The 19,470-nt window shown below is 44.5% G+C and overlaps 20 non-coding genes across 20 annotated transcripts; all 20 read right to left on the bottom strand.

Annotated features, from left to right (window-relative positions):
* Positions 1-374: 374 nt before the first annotated feature.
* trnai-aau (transfer RNA isoleucine (anticodon AAU)) lies at positions 375-448 on the bottom strand. Its single transcript has one exon. It is a non-coding gene; the product is annotated as a tRNA-Ile (tRNA).
* Positions 449-3,693: 3,245 nt separating this feature from the next.
* trnai-aau (transfer RNA isoleucine (anticodon AAU)) lies at positions 3,694-3,767 on the bottom strand. The gene has a single exon. It is a non-coding gene; the product is annotated as a tRNA-Ile (tRNA).
* A 1,553-nt stretch (positions 3,768-5,320) lies between these two features.
* trnaf-gaa (transfer RNA phenylalanine (anticodon GAA)) lies at positions 5,321-5,393 on the bottom strand. Its single transcript has one exon. It is a non-coding gene; the product is annotated as a tRNA-Phe (tRNA).
* Positions 5,394-5,475: 82 nt separating this feature from the next.
* Positions 5,476-5,549, bottom strand: trnai-aau (transfer RNA isoleucine (anticodon AAU)). The gene has a single exon. It is a non-coding gene; the product is annotated as a tRNA-Ile (tRNA).
* Positions 5,550-7,102: 1,553 nt separating this feature from the next.
* trnaf-gaa (transfer RNA phenylalanine (anticodon GAA)) lies at positions 7,103-7,175 on the bottom strand. Its single transcript has one exon. It is a non-coding gene; the product is annotated as a tRNA-Phe (tRNA).
* A 601-nt stretch (positions 7,176-7,776) lies between these two features.
* Positions 7,777-7,849, bottom strand: trnaf-gaa (transfer RNA phenylalanine (anticodon GAA)). Its single transcript has one exon. It is a non-coding gene; the product is annotated as a tRNA-Phe (tRNA).
* A 601-nt stretch (positions 7,850-8,450) lies between these two features.
* trnaf-gaa (transfer RNA phenylalanine (anticodon GAA)) lies at positions 8,451-8,523 on the bottom strand. The gene has a single exon. It is a non-coding gene; the product is annotated as a tRNA-Phe (tRNA).
* Positions 8,524-8,605: 82 nt separating this feature from the next.
* On the bottom strand, positions 8,606-8,679 carry trnai-aau (transfer RNA isoleucine (anticodon AAU)). The gene has a single exon. It is a non-coding gene; the product is annotated as a tRNA-Ile (tRNA).
* A 1,553-nt stretch (positions 8,680-10,232) lies between these two features.
* On the bottom strand, positions 10,233-10,305 carry trnaf-gaa (transfer RNA phenylalanine (anticodon GAA)). The gene has a single exon. It is a non-coding gene; the product is annotated as a tRNA-Phe (tRNA).
* An 82-nt stretch (positions 10,306-10,387) lies between these two features.
* trnai-uau (transfer RNA isoleucine (anticodon UAU)) lies at positions 10,388-10,461 on the bottom strand. Its single transcript has one exon. It is a non-coding gene; the product is annotated as a tRNA-Ile (tRNA).
* Positions 10,462-11,061: 600 nt separating this feature from the next.
* On the bottom strand, positions 11,062-11,135 carry trnai-uau (transfer RNA isoleucine (anticodon UAU)). Its single transcript has one exon. It is a non-coding gene; the product is annotated as a tRNA-Ile (tRNA).
* A 445-nt stretch (positions 11,136-11,580) lies between these two features.
* trnaf-gaa (transfer RNA phenylalanine (anticodon GAA)) lies at positions 11,581-11,653 on the bottom strand. The gene has a single exon. It is a non-coding gene; the product is annotated as a tRNA-Phe (tRNA).
* A 601-nt stretch (positions 11,654-12,254) lies between these two features.
* On the bottom strand, positions 12,255-12,327 carry trnaf-gaa (transfer RNA phenylalanine (anticodon GAA)). The gene has a single exon. It is a non-coding gene; the product is annotated as a tRNA-Phe (tRNA).
* An 82-nt stretch (positions 12,328-12,409) lies between these two features.
* On the bottom strand, positions 12,410-12,483 carry trnai-aau (transfer RNA isoleucine (anticodon AAU)). Its single transcript has one exon. It is a non-coding gene; the product is annotated as a tRNA-Ile (tRNA).
* An 879-nt stretch (positions 12,484-13,362) lies between these two features.
* Positions 13,363-13,435, bottom strand: trnaf-gaa (transfer RNA phenylalanine (anticodon GAA)). Its single transcript has one exon. It is a non-coding gene; the product is annotated as a tRNA-Phe (tRNA).
* A 601-nt stretch (positions 13,436-14,036) lies between these two features.
* trnaf-gaa (transfer RNA phenylalanine (anticodon GAA)) lies at positions 14,037-14,109 on the bottom strand. Its single transcript has one exon. It is a non-coding gene; the product is annotated as a tRNA-Phe (tRNA).
* An 82-nt stretch (positions 14,110-14,191) lies between these two features.
* Positions 14,192-14,265, bottom strand: trnai-aau (transfer RNA isoleucine (anticodon AAU)). Its single transcript has one exon. It is a non-coding gene; the product is annotated as a tRNA-Ile (tRNA).
* Positions 14,266-15,818: 1,553 nt separating this feature from the next.
* Positions 15,819-15,891, bottom strand: trnaf-gaa (transfer RNA phenylalanine (anticodon GAA)). Its single transcript has one exon. It is a non-coding gene; the product is annotated as a tRNA-Phe (tRNA).
* A 756-nt stretch (positions 15,892-16,647) lies between these two features.
* Positions 16,648-16,721, bottom strand: trnai-aau (transfer RNA isoleucine (anticodon AAU)). Its single transcript has one exon. It is a non-coding gene; the product is annotated as a tRNA-Ile (tRNA).
* A 1,033-nt stretch (positions 16,722-17,754) lies between these two features.
* On the bottom strand, positions 17,755-17,828 carry trnai-aau (transfer RNA isoleucine (anticodon AAU)). The gene has a single exon. It is a non-coding gene; the product is annotated as a tRNA-Ile (tRNA).
* Positions 17,829-19,470: the final 1,642 nt, after the last annotated feature.

The raw sequence follows: 19,470 nt of genomic DNA, 5'->3' as shown, positions 1-19,470 counted from the left end.
GCTCCAGTTCATACTTCATGCAGCCTTGTCCTACGACAACCTACTGTCATGTAACAATGACAAGCAACTTTCCTGTAACACTGATGTCAAAATGTCAGATGAAAAAGAAAGACATTACTGACTGTCATAGGAGCAGCGTAGCACACACCATTGAGGCCCACAAACAAAGCTGTGGATAGTTTCCTTGAAGGAAGAGCATGAAGAAAGAACAAATACAAATGCCAAAACCCGGGATCAAACCAGGGACCTTTAGATCTTCAGTCTAAAGCTCTCGCAACTGAGCTATTTCGGCAATTCACTCAATTCAATTCTGTGGCAACCTTGACAATTCACATGCATGTGACTCACAATTTTGACAGTCAAAAAGTACATCATAGCCAGTGCGGGGATCGAACCCATGACCTTGGCGTTATTAGCACCACACTATAACCAACTGAGCTAACCGGCCACTAGCTATTGGATGCAATTGTTGAGATGCACCGAGCCTCTGCAAGTGCCGGAGCGTAAACTAACAAGTCAACCAACAGCATAGCCTGACAAGACTGGACCCTCTTGGTTGCTTCTTGCGGAATTTCCAAACGGCTGGGGAATTAGCTGAAATACTTTGCATGCGTGAGGTAGTGGGATCGATGCCCGCATGCTCCAAAATCACATTGTTTTATGGATCCAAGAAAACTCCAGTTCACACTTCATGCAGCCTTGTCTTACGACAACCTACTGTCATGTAAACAATGACAAGAAACTGTCATTTAACAATGACAAGCAACTCTCATGTAATACTGATGTCACAATGTCAGATGAGGAAGAAGACATTACTTACTTTCAGAGAGCAGCGTATCACACACTCTAACCAACTGAGCAACCGGCCGCTGGCTACAGAGCACAATTGTTGAGATGCACCGAGCCTCTGCAAGTGCTGGAGCGCAAACTAACAAGTCCACCAACAGCATAGACTGACAAGACTGGACACTCTTAGTTGCTCCTTGTGGCAATTCCAAACAGCTGGGGAATTTGATCAATTGGTATTGTGTTTGCTTAGCATGCTATAGGTATTGGGATCGATGCCCGCATTCCCCAAAAACACATTTTTTTGTGGATCCAAGAAAACTCCAGTTCACACTTCATGCAGCCTTGTCTTACGACAACCTACTGTCATGTAAACAATGACAAGATACTGTCATGTAACAATGACAAGCAACTCTCATGTAATACTGATGTCACGATGTCAGATGAAAAAGAAGACATTACTTACTTTCAGAGAGCAGCGTATCACACACTCTAACCAATTGAGCTAACCGGCCGCTGGCTACAGAGCACAATTGTTGAGATGCACCGAGCCTCTGCAAGTGCTGGAGCGCAAACTAACAAGTCCACCAACAGCATAGCCTGACAAGACTGGACACTCTTGGTTGCTCCTTGTGGCAATTCCAGACAGCTGGGGAATTTGATCAATTGGTATTGTGTTTGCTTAGGATGCTATAGGTAGTGGGATCGATGCCCGCATTCCCCAAAAACATTTTTTTTTGTGGATCCAAGAAAGCTCCAGTTCACACTTCATGCAGCCTTGTCCTACGACAACCTACTGTCATGTAACAATGACAAGCAACTTTCCTGTAACACTGATGTCAAAATGTCAGGTGAAAAAGCAAGACATTACTTACTTTCAGAGGAGCAGCGTAGCACACACCATTGAGGCCCACAAACAAAGCTGTGGATAGTTTCCTTGAAGGCAGAGCATAAAGAAAGAACAAATACAAATGCTGAAACCCAGGATCGAACCAGGGACCTTTAGATCTTCAGTATAACGCTCTCCCAACTGAGCTATTTCGGCAATTCACTAAATTCAATTCTGTGGCAACCTTGACAATTCACATGCATGTGACTCACAATTTTGACACTCAAACTGTAAATCATAGCCAGTACGGGGATCGAACCCATGACCTTGGCATTATTATAACCACACTCTAACCAACTGAGCTAACCGGGGAATATCAATTGGGCGCAATTGTTGAGATGCACCGAGCCTCTGCAACTGCTGGCGAGTAAACTAACAAGTCAACCAACAGCATAGCCTGACAAGACTGGACCCTCTTGGTTGCTTCTTGCAGAATTTTCAAACGGCTGGGGAATTAGCTCAAATACTTTCATTCGTGAGGTAGTGGGATCGATGCCCGCATGCTCCAAAATCATATTGTTTTATGGATCCAAGAAAACTCCAGTTCACACTTCATGCAGCCTTGTCTTACGACAACCTACTGTCATGTAAACAATGACAAGAAACTGTCATTTAACAATGACAAGCAATTCTCATGTAATAATGATGTCACAATGTCAGATGAAAAAGAAGACATTGCTTACTTTCAGAGAGCAGCGTATCACTCACTCTAACCAACTGAGCTAACCGGCCGCTGGCTACAGAGCACAATTGTTGAGATGCACCGAGCCTCTGCAAGTGCTGGAGCGCAAACTAACAAGTCCACCAACAGCATAGCCTGACAAGACTGGACTCTCTTGGTTGCTCCTTGTGGCAATTCCAGAGAGCTGGGGAATTTGATCAATTGGTATTGTGTTTGCTTAGCATGCTATAGGTATTGGGATCGATGCCCGCATTCCCCAAAAACACATTTTTTTGTGGATCCAAGAAAGCTCCAGTTCACACTTCATGCAGCCTTGTCTTACGACAACCTACTGTCATGTAACAATGACAAGCAACTTTCCTGTAACACTGATGTCAAAGTGTCAGATGAAAAAGCAAGACATTACTTAATTTCAGAGGAGCAGCGTAGCACACGCCATTGAGGCCCACAAACAAAGCTGTGGATAGTTTCCTTGAAGCCAGAGCATAAAGAAAGAACAAATACAAAGGCCGAAACCCGGGATCGAACCAGGGACCTTTAGATCTTCAGTCTAACGCTCTCCCAACTGAGGTATTTCGGCAATTTACTAAATAAAATTCTGTGGCACCCTTGACAATTCACATGCATGTGACTCACAATTTTGACAGTCAAAAAGTACATCATAGCCAGTACGGGGATTGAACCCATGACCTTGGCATTATTAGCACCACGCTCTAACCAACTGAGCTAACCGGGAACTATCAATTGGGCGCAATTGTTGAGATGCACCGAGCCTCTGCAAGTGCTGGCGAGTAAACAAACAAGTCAACCAACAGCATAGCCTGACAAGACTGGACCCTCTTGGTTGCTTCTTGTGGAATTTCCAAACGGCTGGGGAATTAGCTCAAATACTTTGCATTCGTGAGGTAGTTGGATCGATGCCCGCATGCTCCAAAATCACATTGTTTTATGGATCCAAGAAAGCTCCAGTTCACACTTCATGCAGCCTTGTCCTACGACAACCTACTGTCATGTAACAATGACAAGCAACTTTCCTGTAACACTGATGTCAAAATGTCAGATGAAAAAGCAAAACGTTACTTACTTTCAGAAGAGCAGCGTAGCACACGCCATTGATGCCCACAAACAAAGCTGTGGATAGTTTCCTTGAAGCCAGAGCAGAAAGAAAGAACAAATACAAATGCCGAAACCCAGGATCAAACCAGGGACCTTTAGATCTTCAGTCTAACGCCCACCCAACTGAGCTATTTCGGCAATTTACTAAATTAAATTCTGTGGCACCCTTGACAATTCACATGCATGTGACTCACAATTTTGACAGTCAAAAAGTACATCATAGCCAGTACGGGGATCGAACTCATGACCTTGGCGTTATTAGCACCACGCTCTAACCAACTGAGCTAACCGGCCGCTAGCTATTGGACGCAATTGTTGAGATGCACCGAGCCTCTGCAAGTGCTGGAGCGTAAACTAACAAGTCAACCAACAGCATAGCCTGACAAGACTGGACAAGACTTGGTTGCTTCTTGCGGAATTTCCAAACGGCTGGGGAATTAGCTCAAATACTTTGCATGCGTGAGGTAGTGGGATCGATGCCCGCATGCTCCAAAATCACATTGTTTTATGGATCCAAGAAAACTCCAGTTCACACTTCATGCAGCCTTGTCTTACGACAACCTACTGTCATGTAAACAATGACAAGAAACTGTCATTTAACAATGACAAGCAACTCTCATGTAATACTGATGTCACAATGTCAGATGAGAAAGAAGACATTACTTACTTTCAGAGAGCAGCGTATCACACACTCTAACCAACTGAGCTAACCAGCCGCTGGCTACAGAGCACAATTGTTGAGATGCACCGAGCCTCTGCAAGTGCTGGAGCGCAAAATAACAAGTCCACCAACAGCATATACTGACAAGACTGGACACTCTTAGTTGCTCCTTGTGGCAATTCCAAACAGCTGGGGAATTTGATCAATTGGTATTGTGTTTGCTTAGCATGCTATAGGTATTGGGATCGATGCCCGCATTCCCCAAAAACAATTTTTTTTGTGGATCCAAGAAAGCTCCAGTTCACACTTCATGCAGCCTTGTCCTACGACAACCTACTGTCATGTAACAATGACAAGCAACTTTCCTGTAACACTGATGTCAAAATGTCAGATGAAAAAGCAAGACATTAATTACTTTCAGAGGAGCAGCGTAGCACACGCCATTGAGGCCCACAAACAAAGCTGTGGATAGTTTCCTTGAAGCCAGAGCAGAAAGAAAGAACAAATACAAATGCCGAAACCCGGGATCGAACCAGGGACCTTTAGATCTTCAGTTGAACGCTCTCCCAACTGAGCTATTTCAGCAATTCACTAAATTAAATTCTGTGGCACCCTTGACAATTCACATGCATGTGACTCACAATTTTGACAGTCAAAAAGCACATCATAGCCAGTACGGGGATCGAACCCATGACCTTGGCGTTATTAGCACGACGCTCTAACCAACTGAGCTAAACGTGAACTATCAATTGGGTGCAATTGTTGAGATGCACCGAGCCTCTGCAAGTGCTGGCGAGTAAACTAACAAGTCAACCAACAGCATAGCCTGACAAGACTGGACCCTCTTGGTTGCTTCTTGTGGAATTTCCAAACGGCTGGGGAATTAGCTCAAATACTTTGCATTCGTGAGGTAGTGGGATCGATGCCCGCATGCTCCAAAATCACATTGTTTTGTGGATCCAAGAAAGCTCCAGTTCACACTTCATGCAGCCTTGTCCTACGACAACCTACTGTCATGTAACAATGACAAGCAACTTTCCTGTAACACTGATGTCAAAATGTCAGATGAAAAAGCAAGACATTACTTACTTTCAGAGGAGCAGCGTAGCACACGCCATTGAGGCCCACAAACAAAGCTGTGGATAGTTTCCTTGAAGCCAGAGCAGAAAGAAAGAACAAATACAAATGCAGAAACCCGGGATCGAACCAGGGACCTTTAGATCTTCAGTCTAACGCTCTCCCAACTGAGCTATTTCGGCAATTAACTAAATTAAATTCTGTGGCACCCTTGACAATTCACATGCATGTGACTCACAATTTTGACAGTCAAAAAGTACATCATAGCCAGTACGGGGATTGAACCCATGACCTTGGCATTATTAGCACCACGCTCTAACCAACTGAGCTAACCGGCCGCTAGCTATTGGACGCAATTGTTGAGATGCACCGAGCCTCTGCAAGTGCTGGAGCGTAAACTAACAAGTCAACCAACAGCATAGCCTGACAAGACTGGACAAGACTTGGTTGCTTCTTGCGGAATTTCCAAACGGCTGGGGAATTAGCTCAAATACTTTGCATGCGTGAGGTAGTGGGATCGATGCCCGCATGCTCCAAAATCACATTGTTTTATGGATCCAAGAAAACTCCAGTTCACACTTCATGCAGCCTTGTCTTACGACAACCTACTGTCATGTAAACAATGACAAGAAACTGTCATTTAACAATGACAAGCAACTCTCATGTAATACTGATGTCACAATGTCAGATGAGAAAGAAGACATTACTTACTTTCAGAGAGCAGCGTATCACACACTCTAACCAACTGAGCTAACCAGCCGCTGGCTACAGAGCACAATTGTTGAGATGCACCGAGCCTCTGCAAGTGCTGGAGCGCAAAATAACAAGTCCACCAACAGCATATACTGACAAGACTGGACACTCTTAGTTGCTCCTTGTGGCAATTCCAAACAGCTGGGGAATTTGATCAATTGGTATTGTGTTTGCTTAGCATGCTATAGGTATTGGGATCGATGCCCGCATTCCCCAAAAACAATTTTTTTTGTGGATCCAAGAAAGCTCCAGTTCACACTTCATGCAGCCTTGTCCTACGACAACCTACTGTCATGTAACAATGACAAGCAACTTTCCTGTAACACTGATGTCAAAATGTCAGATGAAAAAGCAAGACATTACTTACTTTCAGAGGAGCAGCGTAGCACACGCCATTGAGGCCCACAAACAAAGCTGTGGATAGTTTCCTTGAAGCCAGAGCAGAAAGAAAGAACAAATACAAATGCCGAAACCCGGGATCGAACCAGGGACCTTTAGATCTTCAGTTGAACGCTCTCCCAACTGAGCTATTTCAGCAATTCACTAAATTAAATTCTGTGGCACCCTTGACAATTCACATGCATGTGACTCACAATTTTGACAGTCAAAAAGCACATCATAGCCAGTACGGGGATCGAACCCATGACCTTGGCGTTATTAGCACGACGCTCTAACCAACTGAGCTAAACGTGAACTATCAATTGGGTGCAATTGTTGAGATGCACCGAGCCTCTGCAAGTGCTGGCGAGTAAACTAACAAGTCAACCAACAGCATAGCCTGACAAGACTGGACCCTCTTGGTTGCTTCTTGTGGAATTTCCAAACGGCTGGGGAATTAGCTCAAATACTTTGCATTCGTGAGGTAGTGGGATCGATGCCCGCATGCTCCAAAATCACATTGTTTTGTGGATCCAAGAAAGCTCCAGTTCACACTTCATGCAGCCTTGTCCTACGACAACCTACTGTCATGTAACAATGACAAGCAACTTTCCTGTAACACTGATGTCAAAATGTCAGATGAAAAAGCAAGACATTACTTACTTTCAGAGGAGCAGCGTAGCACACGCCATTGAGGCCCACAAACAAAGCTGTGGATAGTTTCCTTGAAGCCAGAGCAGAAAGAAAGAACAAATACAAATGCAGAAACCCGGGATCGAACCAGGGACCTTTAGATCTTCAGTCTAACGCTCTCCCAACTGAGCTATTTCGGCAATTAACTAAATTAAATTCTGTGGCACCCTTGACAATTCACATGCATGTGACTCACAATTTTGACAGTCAAAAAGTACATCATAGCAGGTACGGGGATCGAACCCATGACCTTGGCGTTATTAGCACCACGCTCTAACCAACTGAGCTAAACGGGAACTATGAATTGGGCGCAATTGTTGAGATGCACCGAACCTCTGCAAGTGCTGGCGAGTAAACTAACAAGTCAACCAACAGCATAGCCTGACAAGACTGGACCCTCTTGGTTGCTTCTTGTGGAATTTCCAAACGGCTGGGGAATTAGCTCAAATACTTTGCATTCGTGAGGTAGTGGGATCGATGCCCGCATGCTCCAAAATCACATTGTTTTATGGATCCAAGAAAGCTCCAGTTCACACTTCATGCAGCCTTGTCCTACGACAACCTACTGTCATGTAACAATGACAAGCAACTTTCCTGTAACACTGATGTCAAAATGTCAGATGAAAAAGCAAGACATTACTTACTTTCAGAGGAGCAGCGTAGCACACGCCATTGAGGCCCACAAACAAAGCTGTGGATAGTTTCCTTGAAGCCAGAGCAGAAAGAAAGAACAAATACAAATGCCGAAACCCGGGATCGAACCAGGGACCTTTAGATCTTCAGTCTAACGCTCTCCCAACTGAGCTATTTCGGCAATTAACTAAATTAAATTCTGTGGCACCCTTGACAATTCACATGCATGTGACTCACAATTTTGACAGTCAAAAAGTACATCATAGCCAGTACGGGGATCGAACCCATGACCTTGGCGTTATTAGCACGACGCTCTAACCAACTGAGCTAAACGGGAACTATCAATTGGGCGCAATTGTTGAGATGCACCGAGCCTCTGCAAGTGCTGGCGAGTAAACTAACACGTCAACCAACAGCATAGCCTGTCAAGACTGGACCCTCTTGGTTGCTTCTTGTGGAATTTCCAAACGGCTGGGGAATTAGCTCAAATACTTTGCATTCGTGAGGTAGTGGGATCGATGCCCGCATGCTCCAAAATCACATTGTTTTATGGATCCAAGAAAGCTCCAGTTCACACTTCATTCAGCCTTGTCCTATGACAACCTACTGTCATGTAACAATGACAAGCAACTTTCCTGTAACACTGATGTCAAAATGTCAGATGAAAAAGCAAGACATTACTTACTTTCAGAGGAGCAGCGTAGCACACGCCATTGAGGCCCACAAACAAAGCTGTGGATAGTTTCCTTGAAGCCAGAGCAGAAAGAAAGAACAAATACAAATGCCTAAACCCGGGATCGAACCAGGGACCTTTAGATCTTCAGTCTAACGCTCTCCCAACTGAGCTATTTCGGCAATTCACTAAATTCAATTCTGTGGCAACCTTGACAATTCACATGCATGTGACTCACAATTCTGACAGTCAAAAAGTACATCATAGCCAGTACGGGGATCGAACTCATGACCTTGGCGTTATTAGCACCACGCTCTAACCAACTGAGCTAACCGGCCACTAGCTATTGGAAGCAATTGTTGAGATGCACCGAGACTCTGCAAGTGCTGGAGCGTAAACTAACAAGTCAACCAACAGCATAGCCTGACAAGACTGGACAAGACTTGGTTGCTTCTTGCGGAATTTCCAAACGGCTGGGGAATTAGCTCAAATACTTTGCATGCGTGAGGTAGTGGGATCGATGCCCGCATGCTCCAAAATCACATTGTTTTATGGATCCAAGAAAACTCCAGTTCACACTTCATGCAGCCTTGTCTTACGACAACCTACTGTCATGTAAACAATGACAAGAAACTGTCATTTAACAATGACAAGCAACTCTCATGTAATACTGATGTCACAATGTCAGATGAGAAAGAAGACATTACTTACTTTCAGAGAGCAGCGTATCACACACTCTAACCAACTGAGCTAACCAGCCGCTGGCTACAGAGCACAATTGTTGAGATGCACCGAGCCTCTGCAAGTGCTGGAGCGCAAACTAACAAGTCCACCAACAGCATAGACTGACAAGACTGGACACTCTTAGTTGCTCCTTGTGGCAATTCCAAACAGCTGGGGAATTTGATCAATTGGTATTGTGTTTGCTTAGCATGCTATAGGTATTGGATTCGATGCCCGCATTCCCCAAAAACAATTTTTTTTGTGGATCCAAGAAAGCTCCAGTTCACACTTCATGCAGCCTTGTCTTACGACAACCTACTGTCATGTAACAATGACAAGCAACTTTCCTGTAACACTGATGTCAAAATGTCAGATGAAAAAGCAAGACATTACTTACTTTCAGAGGAGCAGCGTAGAACACGCCATTGAGGCCCACAAACAAAGCTGTGGATAGTTTCCTTTAAGCCAGAGCATAAAGAAAGAACAAATACAAACGCCGAAACCCGCGATCGAACCAGGGACCTTTAGATCTTCAGTCTAACGCTCTCCCAACTGAGCTATTTCGGCAATTTACTAAATTAAATTCTGTGGCACCCTTGACAATTCACATGCATGTGACTCACAATTTTGACAGTCAAAAAGTACATCATAGCCAGTACGGGGATCGAACACATGAACTTGGCGTTATTAGCACCACGCTCTAACCAACTGAGCTAACCGGGAACTATCAATTGGGCGCAATTGTTGAGATGCACCGAGCCTCTGCAAGTGCTGGCGAGTAAACTAACAAGTCAACCAACAGCATAGCCTGACAAGACTGGACCCTCTTGGTTGCTTCTTGTGGAATTTCCAAACGGCTGGGGAATTAGCTCAAATACTTTGCATTCGTGAGGTAGTGGGATCGATGCCCGCATGCTCCAAAATCACATTGTTTTGTGGATCCAAGAAAGCTCCAGTTCACACTTCATGCAGCCTTGTCCTACGACAACCTACTGTCATGTAACAATGACAAGCAACTTTCCTGTAACACTGATGTCAAAATGTCAGATGAAAAAGCAAGACATTACTTACTTTCAGAGGAGCAGCGTAGCACACGCCATTGAGGCCCACAAACAAAGCTGTGGATAGTTTCCTTGAAGCCAGAGCAGAAAGAAAGAACAAATACAAATGCCGAAACCCGGGATCGAACCAGGGACCTTTAGATCTTCAGTCTAACGCTCTCCCAACTGAGCTATTTCGGCAATTAACTAAGTTAAATTCTGTGGCACCCTTGACAATTCACATGCATGTGACTCACAATTTTGACAGTCAAAAAGTACATCATAGCCAGTACGGGGATCGAACCCATGACCTTGGCGTTATAAGCACCACGCTCTAACCAACTGAGCTAAACGGGAACTATCAATTAGGCGCAATTGTTGAGATGCACCGAACCTCTGCAAGTGCTGGCGAGTAAACTAACAAGTCAACCAACAGCATAGCCTGACAAGACTGGACCCTCTTGGTTGCTTCTTGTGGAATTTCCAAACGGCTGGGGAATTAGCTCAAATACTTTGCATTCGTGAGGTAGTGGGATCGATGCCCGCATGCTCCAAAATCACATTGTTTTATGGATCCAAGAAAGCTCCAGTTCACACTTCATGCAGCCTTGTCCTACGACAACCTACTGTCATGTAACAATGACAAGCAACTTTCCTGTAACACTGATGTCAAAATGTCAGATGAAAAAGCAAGACATTACTTACTTTCAGAGGAGCAGCGTAGCACACGCCATTGAGGCCCACAAACAAAGCTGTGGATAGTTTCCTTGAAGCCAGAGCAGAAAGAAAGAACAAATACAAATGCCGAAACCCCGGATCGAACCAGGGACCTTTAGATCTTCAGTCTAACGCTCTCCCAACTGAGCTATTTCGTCAATTAACTAAATTAAATTCTGTGGCACCCTTGACAATTCACATGCATGTGACTCACAATTTTGACAGTCAAAAAGTACATCATAGCCAGTACGGGGATCGAACCCATGAGCTTGGCGTTATAAGCACCACGCTCTAACCAACTGAGCTAAACGGGAACTATCAATTAGGCGCAATTGTTGAGATGCACCGAACCTCTGCAAGTGCTGGCGAGTAAACTAACAAGTCAACCAACAGCATAGCCTGACAAGACTGGACCCTCTTGGTTGCTTCTTGTGGAATTTCCAAACGGCTGGGGAATTAGCTCAAATACTTTGCATTCGTGAGGTAGTGGGATCGATGCCCGCATGCTCCAAAATCACATTGTTTTATGGATCCAAGAAAGCTCCAGTTCACACTTCATGCAGCCTTGTCCTACGACAACCTACTGTCATGTAACAATGACAAGCAACTTTCCTGTAACACTGATGTCAAAATGTCAGATGAAAAAGCAAGACATTACTTACTTTCAGAGGAGCAGCGTAGCACACGCCATTGAGGCCCACAAACAAAGCTGTGGATAGTTTCCTTGAAGCCAGAGCAGAAAGAAAGAACAAATACAAATGCCGAAACCCGGGATCGAACCAGGGACCTTTAGATCTTCAGTCTAACGCTCTCCCAACTGAGCTATTTCGGCAATTAACTAAATTAAATTCTGTGGCACCCTTGACAATTCACATGCATGTGACTCACAATTTTGACAGTCAAAAAGTACATCATAGCCAGTACGGGGATCGAACCCATGACCTTGGCGTTATTAGCACCACGCTCTAACCAACTGAGCTAAACGGGAACTATCAATTAGGCACAATTGTTGAGATGCACCGAACCTCTGCAAGTGCTGGCGAGTAAACTAACAAGTCAACCAACAGCATAGCCTGACAAGACTGGACCCTCTTGGTTGCTTCTTGTGGAATTTCCAAACGGCTGGGGAATTAGCTCAAATACTTTGCATTCGTGAGGTAGTGGGATCGATGCCCGCATGCTCCAAAATCACATTGTTTTATGGATCCAAGAAAGCTCCAGTTCACACTTCATGCAGCCTTGTCCTACGACAACCTACTGTCATGTAACAATGACAAGCAACTTTCCTGTAACACTGATGTCAAAATGTCAGATGAAAAAGCAAGACATTACTTACTTTCAGAAGAGCAGCGTAGCACACGCCATTGAGGCCCACAAACAAAGCTGTGGATAGTTTCCTTGAAGCCAGAGCAGAAAGAAAGAACAAATACAAATGCCGAAACCCGGGATCGAACCAGGGACCTTTAGATCTTCAGTCTAACGCTCTCCCAACTGAGCTATTTCGGTAATGCACTAAATTCAATTCTGTGGCAACCTTGACAATTCACATGCATGTGACTCACAATTCTGACAGTCAAAAAGTACATCATAGCCAGTACGGGGATCGAACTCATGACCTTGGCGTTATTAGCACCACGCTCTAACCAACTGAGCTAACCGGCCACTAGCTATTGGACGCAATTGTTGAGATGCACCGAGCCTCTGCAAGTGCTGGAGCGTAAACTAACAAGTCAACCAACAGCATAGCCTGACAAGACTGGACAAGACTTGGTTGCTTCTTGCGGAATTTCCAAACGGCTGGGGAATTAGCTCAAATACTTTGCATGAGTGAGGTAGTGGGATCGATGCCCGCATGCTCCAAAATCACATTGTTTTATGGATCCAAGAAAACTCCAGTTCACACTTCATGCAGCCTTGTCTTACGACAACCTACTGTCATGTAAACAATGACAAGAAACTGTCATTTAACAATGACAAGCAACTCTCATGTAATACTGATGTCACAATGTCAGATGAGAAAGAAGACATTACTTACTTTCAGAGAGCAGCGTATCACACACTCTAACCAACTGAGCTAACCAGCCGCTGGCTACAGAGCACAATTGTTGAGATGCACCGAGCCTCTGCAAGTGCTGGAGCGCAAACTAACAAGTCCACCAACAGCATAGACTGACAAGACTGGACACTCTTAGTTGCTCCTTGTGGCAATTCCAAACAGCTGGGGAATTTGATCAATTGGTATTGTGTTTGCTTAGCATGCTATAGGTATTGGATTCGATGCCCGCATTCCCCAAAAACAATTTTTTTTGTGGATCCAAGAAAGCTCCAGTTCACACTTCATGCAGCCTTGTCTTACGACAACCTACTGTCATGTAACAATGACAAGCAACTTTCCTGTAACACTGATGTCAAAATGTCAGATGAAAAAGCAAGACATTACTTACTTTCAGAGGAGCAGCGTAGAACACGCCATTGAGGCCCACAAACAAAGCTGTGGATAGTTTCCTTTAAGCCAGAGCATAAAGAAAGAACAAATACAAACGCCGAAACCCGGGATCGAACCAGGGACCTTTAGATCTTCAGTCTAACGCTCTCCCAACTGAGCTATTTCGGCAATTAACTAAATTAAATTCTGTGGCACCCTTGACAATTCACATGCATGTGACTCACAATTTTGACAGTCAAAAAGTACATCATAGCCAGTACGGGGATCGAACCCATGACCTTGGCGTTATTAGCAACACGCTCTAACCAACTGAGCTAAACAGGAACTATCAATTGGGCGCAATTGTTGAGATGCACCGAACCTCTGCAAGTGCTGGCGAGTAAACTAACAAGTCAACCAACAGCATAGCCTGACAAGACTGGACCCTCTTGGTTGCTTCTTGTGGAATTTCCAAACGGCTGGGGAATTAGCTCAAATACTTTGCATTCGTGAGGTAGTGGGATCGATGCCCGCATGCTCCAAAATCACATTGTTTTATGGATCCAAGAAAGCTCCAGTTCACACTTCATGCAGCCTTGTCCTATGACAACCTACTGTCATGTAACAATGACAAGCAACTTTCCTGTAACACTGATGTCAAAATGTCAGATGAAAAAGCAAGACATTACTTACTTTCAGAGGAGCAGCGTAGCACACGCCATTGAGGCCCACAAACAAAGCTGTGGATAGTTTCCTTGAAGCCAGAGCAGAGAGAAAGAACAAATACAAATGCCGAAACCCGGGATTGAACCAGGGACCTTTAGATCTTCAGTCTAACGCTCTCCCAACTGAGCTATTTCGGCAATTCACTAAATTCAATTCTGTGGCAACCTTGACAATTCACATGCATGTGACTCACAATTTTGACAGTCAAAAAGTACATCATAGCCAGTACGGGGATCGAACTCATGACCTTGGCGTTATTAGCACCACGCTCTAACCAACTGAGCTAACCGGCCGCTAGCTATTGGACGCAATTGTTGAGATGCACCGAGCCTCTGCAAGTGCTGGAGCGTAAACTAACAAGTCAACCAACAGCATAGCCTGACAAGACTGGACAAGACTTGGTTGCTTCTTGCGGAATTTCCAAACGGCTGGGGAATTAGCTCAAATACTTTGCATGCGTGAGGTAGTGGGATCGATGCCCGCATGCTCCAAAATCACATTGTTTTATGGATCCAAGAAAACTCCAGTTCACACTTCATGCAGCCTTGTCTTACGACAACCTACTGTCATGTAAACAATGACAAGAAACTGTCATTTAACAATGACAAGCAACTCTCATGTAATACTGATGTCACAATGTCAGATGAGAAAGAAGACATTACTTACTTTCAGAGAGCAGCGTATCACACACTCTAACCAACTGAGCTAACCAGCCGCTGGCTACAGAGCACAATTGTTGAGATGCACCGAGCCTCTGCAAGTGCTGGAGCGCAAAATAACAAGTCCACCAACAGCATATACTGACAAGACTGGACACTCTTAGTTGCTCCTTGTGGCAATTCCAAACAGCTGGGGAATTTGATCAATTGGTATTGTGTTTGCTTAGCATGCTATAGGTATTGGGATCGATGCCCGCATTCCCCAAAAACAATTTTTTTTGTGGATCCAAGAAAGCTCCAGTTCACACTTCATGCAGCCTTGTCCTACGACAACCTACTGTCATGTAACAATGACAAGCAACTTTCCTGTAACACTGATGTCAAAATGTCAGATGAAAAAGCAAGACATTACTTACTTTCAGAGGAGCAGCGTAGCACACGCCATTGAGGCCCACAAACAAAGCTGTGGATAGTTTCCTTGAAGCCAGAGCAGAAAGAAAGAACAAATACAAATGCCGAAACCCGGGATCGAACCAGGGACCTTTAGATCTTCAGTTGAACGCTCTCCCAACTGAGCTATTTCAGCAATTCACTAAATTAAATTCTGTGGCACCCTTGACAATTCACATGCATGTGACTCACAATTTTGACAGTCAAAAAGCAGATCATAGCCAGTACGGGGATCGAACCCATGACCTTGGCGTTATTAGCACGACGCTCTAACCAACTGAGCTAAACGTGAACTATCAATTGGGTGCAATTGTTGAGATGCACCGAGCCTCTGCAAGTGCTGGCGAGTAAACTAACAAGTCAACCAACAGCATAGCCTGACAAGACTGGACCCTCTTGGTTGCTTCTTGTGGAATTTCCAAACGGCTGGGGAATTAGCTCAAATACTTTGCATTCGTGAGGTAGTGGGATCGATGCCCGCATGCTCCAAAATCACATTGTTTTATGGATCCAAGAAAGCTCCAGTTCACACTTCATGCAGCCTTGTCCTACGACAACCTACTGTCATGTAACAATGACAAGCAACTTTCCTGTAACACTGATGTCAAAATGTCAGATGAAAAAGCAAGACATTACTTACTTTCAGAGGAGCAGCGTAGCACACGCCATTGAGGCCCACAAACAAAGCTGTGGATAGTTTCCTTGAAGCCAGAGCAGAAAGAAAGAACAAATACAAATGCCGAAACCCGGGATCGAACCAGGGACCTTTAGATCTTCAGTCTAACGCTCTCCCAACTGAGCTATTTCGGCAATTCACTAAATTAAATTCTGTGGCACCCTTGACAATTCACATGCATGTGACTCACAATTTTGACAGTCAAAAAGTACATCATAGCCAGTACGGGGATCGAACCCATGACCGTGGCGTTATTAGCACCACGCTCTAACCAACTGAGCTAAACGGGAACTATCAATTGGGCGCAATTGTTGAGATGCACCGAGCCTCTGCAAGTGCTGGCGAGTAAACTAACAAGTCAACCAACAGCATAGCCTGACAAGACTGGACCCTCTTGGTTGCTTCTTGTGGAATTTCCAAACGGCTGGGGAATTAGCTCAAATACTTTGCATTCGTGAGGTAGTGGGATCGATGCCCGCATATTCCAAAATCACATTGTTTTATGGATCCAAGAAAGCTCCAGTTCACACTTCATGCAGCCTTGTCCTACGACAACCTACTGTCATGTAACAATGACAAGCAACTTTCCTGTAACACTGATGTCAAAATGTCAGATGAAAAAGCAAGACATTACTTACTTTCAGAGGAGCAGCGTAGCACACGCCATTGAGGCCCACAAACAAAGCTGTGGATAGTTTCCTTGAAGCCAGAGCAGAAAGAAAGAACAAACACAAATGCCGAAACCCGGGAACGAACCAGGGACCTTTAGATCTTCAGTCTAACGCTCTCCCAACTGAGCTATTTCGGCAATTCACTAAATTCAATTCTGTGGCAACCTTGACAATTCACATGCATGTGACTCACAATTTTGACAGTCAAAAAGTACATCATAGCCAGTACGGGGATAGAACTCATGACCTTGGCGTTATTAGCACCACGCTCTAACCAACTGAGCTAACCGGCCACTAGCTATTGGACGCAATTGTTGAGATGCACCGAGCCTCTGCAAGTGCTGGAGCGTAAACTAACAAGTCAACCAACAGCATAGCCTGACAAGACTGGACCCTCTTGGTTGATTCTTGCGGAATTTCCAAACGGCTGGGGAATTAGCTCAAATACTTTGCATGCGTGAGGTAGTGGGATCGATGCCCGCATGCTCCAAAATCACATTGTTTTATGGATCCAAGAAAACTCCAGTTCACACTTCATGCAGCCTTGTCTTACGACAACCTACTGTCATGTAAACAATGACAAGAAACTGTCATTTAACAATGACAAGCAACTCTCATGTAATACTGATGTCACAATGTCAGATGAGAAAGAAGACATTACTTACTTTCAGAGAGCAGCGTATCACACACTCTAACCAACTGAGCTAACCAGCCGCTGGCTACAGAGCACAATTGTTGAGATGCACCGAGCCTCTGCAAGTGCTGGAGCGCAAACTAACAAGTCCACCAACAGCATAGACTGACAAGACTGGACACTCTTGGTTGCTCCTTGTGGCAATTCCAGAGAGCTGGGGAATTTGATCAATTGGTATTGTGTTTGCTTAGCATGCTATAGGTATTGGGATCGATGCCCGCATTCCCCAAAAACACATTTTTTTGTGGATCCAAGAAAGCTCCAGTTCACACTTCATGCAGCCTTGTCCTACGACAACCTACTGTCATGTAACAATGACAAGCAACTTTCCTGTAACACTGATGTCAAAATGTCAGATGAAAAAGCAAGACATTACTTACTTTCAGAGGAGCAGCGTAGCACACACCATTGAGGCCCACAAACAAAGCTGTGGATAGTTTCCTTGAAGCCAGAGCAGAAAGAAAGAATAAATACAAATGCCGAAACGCGGGATTGAACCAGGGACCTTTAGATCTTCAGTCTAACGCTCTCCCAACTGAGCTATTTTGGCAATTCACTAAATTCAATTCTGTGGCAACCTTGACAATTCACATGCATGTGACTCACGATTTTGACAGTCAAAAAGTACATCATAGCCAGTACGGGGATCGAACTCATGACCTTGGCATTATTAGCACCACGCTCTAACCAACTGAGCTAACCGGCCACTAGCTATTAGACGCAATTGTTGAGATGCACCGAGCCTCTGCAAGTGCTGGAGCGTAAACTAACAAGTCAACCAACAGCATAGCCTGACAAGACTGGACCCTCTTGGTTGCTTCTTGCGGAATTTCCAAACGGCTGGGGAATTAGCTCAAATACTTTGCATGCGTGAGGTAGTGGGATCGATGCCCGCATGCTCCAAAATCACATTGTTTTATGGATCCAAGAAAACTCCAGTTCACACTTCATGCAGCCTTGTCTTACGACAACCTACTGTCATGTAAACAATGACAAGAAACTGTCATTTAACAATGACAAGCAACTCTCATGTAATACTGATGTCACAATGTCAGATGAGAAAGAAGACATTACTTACTTTCAGAGAGCAGCGTATCACACACTCTAACCAACTGAGCTAACCAGCCGCTGGCTACAGAGCACAATTGTTGAGATGCACCGAGCCTCTGCAAGTGCTGGAGCGCAAACTAACAAGTCCACCAACAGCATAGACTGACAAGACTGGACACTCTTAGTTGCTCCTTGTGGCAATTCCAAACAGCTGGGGAATTTGATCAATTGGTATTGTGTTTGCTTAGCATGCTATAGGTATTGGGATCGATGCCCGCATTCCCCAAAAACACATTTTTTTGTGGATCCAAGAAAGCTCCAGTTCACACTTCATGCAGCCTTGTCCTACGACAACCTACTGTCATGTAACAATGACAAGCAACTTTCCTGTAACACTGATGTCAAAATGTCAGATGAAAAAGCAAGACATTACTTACTTTCAGAGGAGCAGCGTAGCACACGCCATTGAGGCCCACAAACAAAGCTGTGGATAGTTTCCTTGAAGCCAGAGCAGAAAGAAAGAACAAATACAAATGCCGAAACCCAGGATCGAACCAGGGACCTTTAGATCTTCAGTCTAACGCTCTTCTAAATGAGCTATTTCGGCAATTCACTAAATTAAATTCTGTGGCACCCTTGACAATTCACATGCATGTGACTCACAATTTTGACAGTCAGAAAGTACATCATAGCCAGTACGGGGATCGAACCCATGACCTTGGCGTTATTAGCACCACGCTCTAACCAACTGAGCTAAACGTGAACTATCAATTGGGCGCAATTGTTGAGATGCACCGAGCCTCTGCAAGTGCTGGCGAGTAAACTAACAAGTCAACCAACAGCATAGCCTGACAAGACTGGACCCTCTTGGTTGCTTCTTGTGGAATTTCCAAACGGCTGGGGAATTAGCTCAAATACTTTGCATTCGTGAGGTAGTGGGATCGATGCCCGCATGCTCCAAAATCACATTGTTTTATGGATCCAAGAAAGCTCCAGTTCACACTTCATGCAGCCTTGTCCTACGACAACCTACTGTCATGTAACAATGACAAGCAACTTTCCTGTAACACTGATGTCAAAATGTCCGATGAAAAAGCAAGACATTACTTACTTTCAGAGGAGCAGCGTAGCACACGCCATTGAGGCCCACAAACAAAGCTGTGGATAGTTTCCTTGAAGCCAGAGCAGAAAGAAAGAACAAACACAAATGACGAAACCCGGGATCGAACCAGGAACCTTTAGATCTTCAGTCTAACGCTGTCCCAACTGAGCTATTTCGGCAATTCACTAAATTCAAT

The sequence above is a fragment of the Oncorhynchus kisutch genome, unplaced genomic scaffold (genome assembly GCF_002021735.2).
Source record: "Oncorhynchus kisutch isolate 150728-3 unplaced genomic scaffold, Okis_V2 scaffold1329, whole genome shotgun sequence".
Lineage (NCBI taxonomy): Eukaryota > Metazoa > Chordata > Actinopteri > Salmoniformes > Salmonidae > Oncorhynchus > Oncorhynchus kisutch.
The sequence above is the reverse complement of the archived record's forward strand: the minus strand, read 5'-3'. Positions and strand labels throughout refer to the sequence as shown.